This window comes from Mastomys coucha, unplaced genomic scaffold (assembly GCF_008632895.1).
Source record: "Mastomys coucha isolate ucsf_1 unplaced genomic scaffold, UCSF_Mcou_1 pScaffold6, whole genome shotgun sequence".
NCBI lineage: Eukaryota > Metazoa > Chordata > Mammalia > Rodentia > Muridae > Mastomys > Mastomys coucha.
In genome coordinates this window covers 44,119,917-44,129,871 of record NW_022196912.1, presented here as the reverse complement: position 1 = coordinate 44,129,871, position 9,955 = coordinate 44,119,917, and the positions used below count along the sequence as shown (strand labels likewise).

Genomic DNA, 9,955 nt, shown 5'->3' with positions numbered 1-9,955 from the left:
GTGTTGTGGGACTGGCTGCAGAGCTTGTGCCCAAGGTCTGCTCTGGACACCAGCCCAGACAGACCAGACCAGAAGGAACCCCAGTCACTGGGCTGGTGGAGTTCCTGAGTGCCTGGTCCCGCTGGTCCCAGTTACTCCCGGTGTTGGGACAGATGTTGGGTCCTCCTTACCTCTGATCCTGAGAGTGTCAGAGTGCCTGGAGTGGAGCTTCCTCTGGGTGTTGTGGGACTGGCTGCAGATCCAGGTGGGTTTCTATTGCTGTGATGAAACACCATGACCAAAGAAACTCAGGGAGGAAAAGATTTATTTGGCTTATACTTCTATATCATTCATCATCATCAAAAGACATCAGGAAAGGAACCCCAAAAGAGCAAGAACCTGAAGGCAGGAGCTAATGCAGAGACTGTAGAGAAATGCTGCTTACTGGCTTGATCCTCATTACATGCTCGGCCTGCTTTCTTATAGACCCCCAGAACTACCAGCTTAGGCTGGGGGTCCAGCCCCCTCCCATATCAATCACTAATTAAGAAAATGTACTACAGGCCTGCCTACAGTCTCATCTTTAGGAGGCATTTTCTCAGTTGAGACTCTCTGACTCATAGCTTGTGTCAAGTTGACAGAAAAACAGCCAGCACAGAGTTCTTGCTAGGTGAGTTGTGGATATGCCTGGAAAGAATTTATTTATTTATTTGGGGTGGTGGTGGTGGTGGTAGTGGTGCGTGTGTGTGTCTGTGTGTGTGTGTGTGTGTGTGTGTGCACCCATTGCACAAGCACACAGGTGTGTCCTACTGGACAACTCTTGGCAGTTGTTTCTCTCCTGCCACTTAATGGGATCCAAGGATCAGACTCGAGTTATCAGCCTTTTGTACAAGCACCCTTGCCTACTAAGTCATCTCACCATATCCTTTTCTTCTAGTTATGCAGTCCAGGATTCAAGCCTAGGGAATGGTGCTGCTCAAAGTGGGCAGGTCGTTTTTACATCAATTGATTTTCTCAAGTTACTCTCTAATAGGCATACCCAGAGGCCTGTTTATAAGTTCATTCTTAATCTCATCACCTTGAAAATTGAAATTATAAGTCTGTGCTTATCTGATTGGGATTTTCCTCAGTGATGGAAACATGATAGTGCTTGTATATCAATTTAAAAAGGAATCATTTTGTTTGGATAGAAGACAAACAGTGCCCATACAAGCACCATGCACTCTTGAGGTGAATGGCCTGCTAGGTGGCATACAGTACAGAGACAGAGGGCTGGCAATTAGAAGGCCTGTGGGTATCAGCACATTCCAAGTCACCTGTAAAACCTAGGTTGTGGTATGTCCCAGAAGGAGACAAGGCCTGGCATGGGTTAGCTGCCAATAGGTGACAGCCATTACCATTAAATTATAACAATATCTTCCAAGCTAAAGGTTGAAATTTACAGTACTAATTCAACTTAGTGACACCACAGTGGTGACTCACATTGTGGCCAGATTCTGGAGCTGCTAAGTGGATAGGCCATACATGTAGTTTTGGGATGGAGGTTCCATTCTCTGGAATGGATGTGTCTTGACTTTTTTGGCTGTCTCCTGAGACTAATTCTTTTGTTCCTCTGGAGTGGAATAATCAATTTTTACCCAGAAAACCACACACCAGTGGCACTCACAATTTCCTAGGTTTTTTGGAAAGAGCTGTGAGCAGGCCCAAGTTCTGAACAGCACAGGCTATGTCCCTGGAGACAGGAAGTCCTCTGTTCTACCTTTCTTGTGTCTACTCACTTTGGCAAAGCCATATGAGACTTTCCTCCTGATAAATGCTGATCTCCAAACCAACAACAGTGCAGAATCCTCACATAGAATGGATTGTTCATCCTGGCCAGAACCATGAGACCAAGGGATCTCCTTTCTCCTAATGGTACACATGGCTTCATGGTCTTCTACTCCACTAATGTGCAAAAGCTTTCCAGCTTGCACATTTGGGATACTTTGGCTGGGGGAGATTTTTCCCCTCCCTGGACGTGTGGCCTGACCTCATTAACTCCAGGCCATGGCTATGCTGTTACCAGAGCTGTTTACTCACACTTTCCCAAGAGTACATCACTCAGAGAGGAAGATGTTGCTGCTGGATTCTTCTGATCTGGAGTCAGATACATGGTAGGTGTTCTACAATCTACCCCTTGCAGGGCTTCATACCCAAGGAGACATTCTCTTTCTTGGGAACTAGATTCAAGAGAGACGACTTTGTAATGGAAGTTGCCATTGGCTCTGGGTTGGGATAGAGATTACCGTGAGGACTGTGGTATAGTAATGAGCTTCTCCCTCTCTCTCTGTCTCTCTCTCTCTGTCTCTCTCTCTCTCTGTCTCTCTGTCTCTCTCTCTCTCTCTCTCTCTGTGTGTGTGTGTGTGTGTGTGTGTGTGTGTGTGTGTGTGAGAGAGAGAGAGAGAGAGAGAGAGAGAGAGAGAGAGAGAGAGAGAGAGCACTGCTCTGAGCAGTGAGAGCACCTCTGTGAATGGTGGGAGCAGTGAAGAGAGTGGTGGGAGTTCATTTTACTCTCTGTAGCAGAGCCTGAAGGGCATTTTCCACCACCCCAGCAGATTCTATAGAGCCTGGAATAGAGATGTTGAGGAATCCCCTGAACTTCTTCAGTTTCAAAGCCAAGCTTTGTGAACATGGGGTTACGTCCTGCAGGGGTCCAGTGATGTTTTTATTTTCTAGTTACTGTAGACCAAGAAGAAAATGCTCTTTTAGTTTGAGGAAATATAAAACATTGAGGGAAAAGAAGGTCATATGAACCATTTAAAGTCTAGACACCATGATGCTATCCTGGATATCCTGAATGGGCCAAAAAAGGCTAGCACTAGGCATTCAGAGGACCATGGCACTGGAGAATCCAGAGTTAGCAGTGATGTAATCTGTTATGTAGCCATCCCTCTGGGAATGTAATATAAACGCACCCTTGGATGCCTTTGCTTGCAGTGAGATAGCATGTACCACATACCTGTGGTTGCTCAGTGTCTTCTCCAGCTGGCTCTCCAGACCTCTTTCCTGTCTCCGTGGCTTTGGCCTCACAAAAGTTTCTTTCTTTTTTCTCTGTCTTGAATACATTCCTGCTTCATTCATCTCTACACACAAGTGAGATCCTGGAGGGTAGCACTCCTTGCTAATGTATTACATGGGCTGAAAGGATAGATTTATTTCAGTATTCATCTGCTGACACTGGCTTTTTAAAATGAGACATGTATTTCAAAGTGTTGGTTGATTATAAAGGCCCTTCTATTACAAATAAGCACCTGAAAGAAAGACTTTCTTCCTGCGTGGAAGCACGTACTGCCATTTGGAACCATGGAAGCTTCTCATCTGCATGTGGGGTACAGGGCTGGGCTGTTCCAGGGGCCACAAGCTTTACCCTGTGAGCCCTTGGATGCCTTTGCATTCCCGTTCACACACACATACCACCACCACAGAGGCTTCTGCTTCACGCGGATGTTAACAATGTCCACAGGAATGTTAGACAGTAGAGAAGAGCTCTGTCATCTGCCCCAGCTCCTCTCTTGAACTTCCTAAGACTATCCCAAGCTGGAGAAGAGTGTTCCCTGACTCCTGTTTTTACTGTAAGAACATAGATGTGCTCTTTTACTCTTCCTAATAATTCTGTGTGGTCATCTTTTCATCATCCTGTCAAGGACCTGTGTCTACCCTCGTGGACATGGTGACATCTCAAGAACTGAGTGGATGTCTGAGGAGGTGGACATAGGAGGCACAGAATGAAGAACCAAGATGACTCTTGACATGTTCAAAGTACTTTTCAGAAGTCAGCAGTAAAATTGAGAGCTGTAAACACACCCACTCATGATTAGAACACAGACTTACTCCAGTTCCTAGAGTCTAGTGTGGTCGACCTCATCCCTCTGTTCCCCCTTACTCTCTCTAGACCTTAGCCACTCTTTTCTCTTTCCTTTTCAATAAAGAGTGCCACGATTTTCTTAAGTTGAGGTCATGCCAGTCCATTCCCGTTCATTCCTGTGTATAGCCTTCTGATAGTTCTTGATTAAAAAAATACATCTCCACCCTTTTACTAGAAAGGAGATATTATAGCACTTTCACTGCTTTTTGTCAATTAAATTTAAAAACAGAGAAGAGGGTGAAAAAACTTCTGGTCCCACTTTTCGTAGATCACAGATCATGACAGCAGCACCCAGCATGGGGCTGTGCTCTGCTAGGAATGACTCCCAGCGTTTGCTAGACATTCGTCATGGATTGCTCTGCTCTGTCTGATTGGCTGAGGTCAGGGCACCCAGTAGTTTTGCAGGACTGAAGTTACCAGCTGTGGGCTAAAATCCCAGGCAGGTAGCCCAGTGCTTTTGTTTAAATATGGAGAAGGGAGTAGAGGCTGAGTAGAACTCAGTGGTGGTAAAGGAAACTCAGAGAAGCCCTCTGAGAACGTGCCTTCTTTCTGTTGCTTTAATATCTCCTTCAGCTGGATGAAATTAATTTAAAAATGAAGTAAGTATACAAAGTGTGTGTGTGTGTGTGTGTGTTATGTGTGTGCATATATGTGCGTGTCCATGTGTCCATGTGCGCATGTGTGATGCTTGTTCTTATATGTTCTGAGACACTGCCATACAGAACCAGGTTTTGTGCCCTGGTGTCTCCTTAAATCTCTCTCTTCCTCCCCTGACCCTCCCTTCCTCTCTTACTATCTCCTTCTCTCTCTTTGGGTGGGGGTTGTCATCAGTTTAATGGGATCAATGGGAGTCTTGAACCCCTCCCCCCATGTAGATTAGGAGAGATGACTATGTGTTCAGAGCCCAGATCTCCACTCTGGCTTCTGACTCCCTGGACCTCTGTTTTCTCATCTGGAACCTGGAGCTTTAGGTTAGGAGTGAGAGCATATTGTGCTGTCTTTCTGTGATTGGCTTATTTCACCTTCTGAATCCTTGCAGGATGTCACAGATGGCAAGATTTTATTTTTTATTCATTTATTTTTGTTTTTATTTTCATTTTTTTTGGTGTGGCTGAATACTATTCTATTTTGTAGATACATTATAGTTTCTTTATGCCTCCACTGGTTGATGGATACGCGGGTTGTTCCCATTTCTTAGTTATTGTCTACAGAGCTGCAGAACTGGGCCTGCACATGTCAATTTCGTGCCCCTTGGTGACATTCACAACAGTGGGATTCCTGATCATGGGCTTGGGTGATTGGCTAAAGAGAAATTCCTTTCTTTACACTTATCATTGAATCTGAAGGGACCATACTTGATTTTCCTGTTTGATAAATATAAGACATAACATGATTTTTTAATACTTTCACTTTAATTAAGTAATTTATTTGAAAATAACAACTTCTTGTCTTAACAGAGTATAGGTTTAAGCGGACATGGGTGGGAATCCAGGATCTGTGGGCTCCGACCTCTAAGAAGGTATGGCTCCATTTTCAAAGATGACGATTTTAATAATTCACAGATGGTTTTCTTTATCTAATTGTGAGGCCATACTATAAACAAATATCATTCACATACAATTGTTTGTGCTCTTCTCTGCTTTTCTAGTTGATAAGCAATACACACATCCACGAGGAGAAAAGGGCAGAGTGGGCTCGTGCATGAGCAGCCATCCTACCGGAGGGCAGGGAGTCATTCCAAGAGCCAGGGCGGGTCCCTAAAGGCTTCTCAGACTTCCCTTTTTTACCTGAGAAGTTTTTACACAAAGTTGGAATATACAGTCACATAAAGTAGATAAAAATAAAACATTTTTTAATAATAAGTCTATTTTTAAATGATTGTTTAGCATACACGTACTTTTAACACTTATTAATGACAAAAGCAAACTTGCCTATTAGAGGTGTATGTGCTTATTTATTTTTAAACAGAGAGTTTAATACTTGATGCTGCAGGCTATTGGGCATCTTCAACATTTTTCAGAGTCGATGGATGTTTTGCTTTCGTGATCATCAATGGTGAGCACAGATTTGCCTAAATATGCAGTACAAAGGAGCAGAAACTTGCTGAGGCTCTTCTTGGAGAAAGCTGGAAATTTTGTTCTATTAGCAAGCCCAGATTCAATGAATAACTTTTAAAAAGGTAAAGAAACTCAAGTCAGTTGTTGGGGATTGGTTCTAATGCTTTGTCTTATTTTGGCTCCCACAAAAAGCCATGCTTCCAGACCGGAGGGTCCCTGCCCCAGCTGGCTTTGATTGATAATAAACAACTGCCATACAGCCAATGGCTGGGCAGAAAGACCGAAGCTGGACTTTGAGTTTGCACAGGGAGAGGGGCCAAGAGAGAGAGGAGAGACAGAGAATCGCCATGACTGGGGAAACAGGAAGATGAAACTTAAAGGCCTGCTGGCATGCAAGGATCTGGGAAAGTGGCCCTTAGGCCACTCCCTGATTGGGTCTGGGGTACCAGAGATAAAAATAGATTTTTAAAGATGTTAACACAGGAATACTGGAGGGAAGTGTTTACTAGCTGCAGGGAAATTTAGAAGTGCCCAGCTATTGAGCTAGTCAAGGCATGTCAAAATCAGCTGGTGTATGTGGTGTGTATGTGTGTGTGTGTGTGTGTGTGTGTGTGTGTGTGTTCTTGGGCAGGTGTAGCCCATGCATGACCCATTGGGAGCCAAAGCAGTTTAATTTACGGGTACAGTCAGCAACCCAGATTTCAGGTAAAATTCTCTAATGTAATGCAACCCAAATATATACTCATTTGATGTATGCTGAAGAATAGTAGGGGATGTTATAAACCTTTGTTTTCCATAACGGAAGCATAATACAAGCACAAGAAACCTTATATGTACAGTTAAACACATGGCAGTTTAATTCAAATCTGTATTACAAATACAGCCCTGAATCTGAGCCAGGTGTGGTGGCACAGGCCTTTAATCCCTCTACTAGGGAGGTAGAGGCAGGAGAACAGCCTGGTTTAAACACTGATTTCCAGATCAGTCAGAGTTACACAGTGAGACTGTCTCAAACCCACCAAATAGTCTTAAATCTGAACAGAGCTGTTTTGCGCAATATTCATGAACATTGTCTGCTGGGACCCCACAAGCAGGGAAAAGTGTGTTTAGAACCAAGGCTATAATGAGTTTTTTTTTAAATGCTGTCTGGAACAGCCCTGCCATCCCCACCTTGGATTCTGAATGTGGCTTTCGATTAAATTTTAGGTATTGCGTGTTCAGAATCCCCACGTTACCAAAATTTTGGTGACCATCACATTTAGCCACGTGACCCCACATGGGGTCATGCCCCACAGTCTTAGAAGCTGTCAGTTAAGCTGTTGACTAATTACATGAGAAAAAAAGTAAAGATTGACTTCTGATCATATGATGCCTTGCAGGAGTAGATGGGGGATTTATATCTAGGTCATCAAGAGGGACCATACAGTTCTAACTGCAGAGAGTGGGCTGGAGGAGGGAAGCAAAAACCCATCACTTATGAGACACGAGAAATTCAAACCTGAAGGCTGCTCTGAGAGGTCAGTTACCCCCAAGTGAAGAGAGAGTAAAGTCAATGTCTCATTCAGCCCTGATGCCAAGCTTGAAGAAAAGATAAACCAGGTCTCCCGTCCGTCATAAGGTCATTGACTTGCCTGGGACTCAAGGTCAGTCGCCCAAGAGGAAGAGTAAGTCTGTCCATCCCTCCATTTGGACTTCTTTCCCAGAGTCTATCTTTAAAGGAACCAGGGAAGCATATTTGTTCTTCATGATGGTGGGAGGCTACATGGCACAAACGAAACATGAAATCTGAAAACAGAAATCGGGAAAATTCATTTCTGTGTACTGTGGAGACTGCTGTTTGCAGCCACCTCATCTGAATCATCATGCACCCTGCAGGGTGACTGGGAGCAGTTGTCTCTGGGATATGGCCAGGTAAATATGCCCTAGAGCAGCTCTGAGTTCTGCTTCTACTCACACTGCTGTTTGGCAGCTTGGAGCCTTTAGAGTGCTGTGTGTGTGTGTGTGTGTGTGTGTGTGTGTGTGTGTGTGTGTGTGAATTCCTATTGGTTTGAAGGGTGGTATCAATGATCTGGCCTGACATCTGACAAGTATTTTCAGCACTTATCAGTTGACTGACAAAATGTCACCAAGCGGTTTTTTTGTTTTGTTTTTATTGGGCAATGCACAAGGTGACCACTGGATGGCAATGTTTCCCCACGAACGCATCTTCTCCCCGCCCCCTTCCTAGTGAGGACAAAAGGGGCTGGAAAGTAGTCCAGGTGCGGCCGTTCTGAGCTGCTTTCTCCTAAGTAGCCCGTTTCCTCCTGGGAAGGAGAAGAGCCAGAAGTCCCACAATTCAGAATATTTTTCTCCTTTCTGTAATCTACATGCAGAGCTTTTGTGTTTTCTTTCTTTCTTTCTTTCTTTTTTTTTATGATTTCCCTTTTAATCTCGCCTAGAGAAGTTTTCATTCACTGACACCAACAGATTTATTTTCACTCTGCCTTAGAAACAGAACATTCTGTTGGACGCTGGTCCACAGCAGAGCGTGCGGTTTCAGACCCCTCTGTAATATGAAGCGACGGTAGGCACTGGGGAGGATCCCTACCTGTGGTTGTCGCTGTGGGAGGCTCCTGGAAGCGGCAGTGAAAACCCGATAGTAAATGCTGCCCAAACTGCTTGTTACTTCTGTGGTCTCCAGATGACATGTGGACACCCAGACAATCTTCCCATCCTCCTTGTAGACTTGCTGGGGAGTTCTAAGTCACAATTGAAATTCCTTAATGCCTCAGAGCTTTCAACTGAAGTCTGAGCTGATGAAATGGCCCCAGAATGCGCGGCTTCCCCTCGGCTCCTCCCTTTGTGCTTTGGGTGCCTCAAGGTAGCTTGAGGAGTCTTCAGGGGTCTTACAGATGGGGTGGGCTGAGCCTTGCTCTGATTGCCTATGATTGTGCATGTTCCTTGTGGCTTTCATGCTGTGCCTTGGGACCTAGAAAAGGACAATCTAAAGGCTGGAAGAAGCTTCAGAGTTTAGCCACTTCAGCTCCATTCTTTGTGTGTGTGTGTGTGTGTGTGTGTGTGTATTGCATGTATGTGGATGTGTGAATGTGTGTGCAGGCACATATGTATGCCAGAACAGTTGGCTGTCTTCCTCTCTCACCTTTTCCTTTCCTTTTCTTTTTTCCTCCCTCCATCCCTCTTTGCCTCCCTCCCTCCCTCCCTCCCTTTCTCCCTCCCTCCCTCCCTCCCTCCCTCCCTCCCTCCCTCCCTCTCTCCCTCCCTCCCTCCCTCTCTCTCTTTCTGACAGGGTCTCTCTGTATAACTATCACCTATTCTTAAGACAGGGCCTCCCACCGAATCCAAAGCTCAGCTAGGCTGACTGGACAGCTATTCTTTTGGATCCTTGGGATCCTACAATGCTGGGTTTACTGGCACACTTAGCAAAGCCTAGTTTTTTCTTGGGGGTTGGGATTTCTACTCAGGTCTTCATGCTTGCAGACCAAGTGTTCCTGCCTACTCAGCCATCTTCCAGGCCCAGGTCCTTGGAGTTTTACATTTTAACTTTAGTCTTGGGCAATTTAACGCACTAAACAATGTTGTGCAACATATGCACCCCCATTCCCCTCTCCCATCATTCTAGATCTCATCTCCCACACGTCCCTACAAACTTCATCTCCTCCCCGCTCTTCCTCCCCTTTCTCCTTCTTGCCTTCTCCTCCTTCCTCCCCTCTTCTTCATCCACTGAGTACAATTACCGTCACATACTCAAGACAGGTTACATGTCACATACTGCTTACAAGCTTAAGGGCGTGGGGGGTACCTTCCACTGGAGTATGGACAACCTACAATGGCAACACCGATGAAGAAAACTGACTCTTCTTCCCACAGTGGCTATCGACTTCCTATGGCTCCTCCACTAGGAGTAGGAGCTCATAAGCCCCTCCCCCTCCATGTTGGAGTGTTGATTGACTTGCTCTTGTGCAGGACTTGCACAGGCAACCATAACTGTTGTGAGTTCACGAGTGCAGTGGCTTTG

At 45.1% G+C, this 9,955-nt stretch overlaps 1 long non-coding RNA gene across 1 annotated transcript; it reads right to left on the bottom strand.

The window, feature by feature from the left end:
- Nucleotides 1–210: 210 nt before the first annotated feature.
- On the bottom strand, nucleotides 211–8,787 carry LOC116080075. Its single transcript, XR_004114304.1, has 3 exons — nucleotides 8,528–8,787; nucleotides 2,978–3,156; nucleotides 211–258 (listed from the first exon to the last, which is right to left on the bottom strand). It is a non-coding gene; the product is annotated as an uncharacterized LOC116080075 (long non-coding RNA).
- Nucleotides 8,788–9,955: the final 1,168 nt, after the last annotated feature.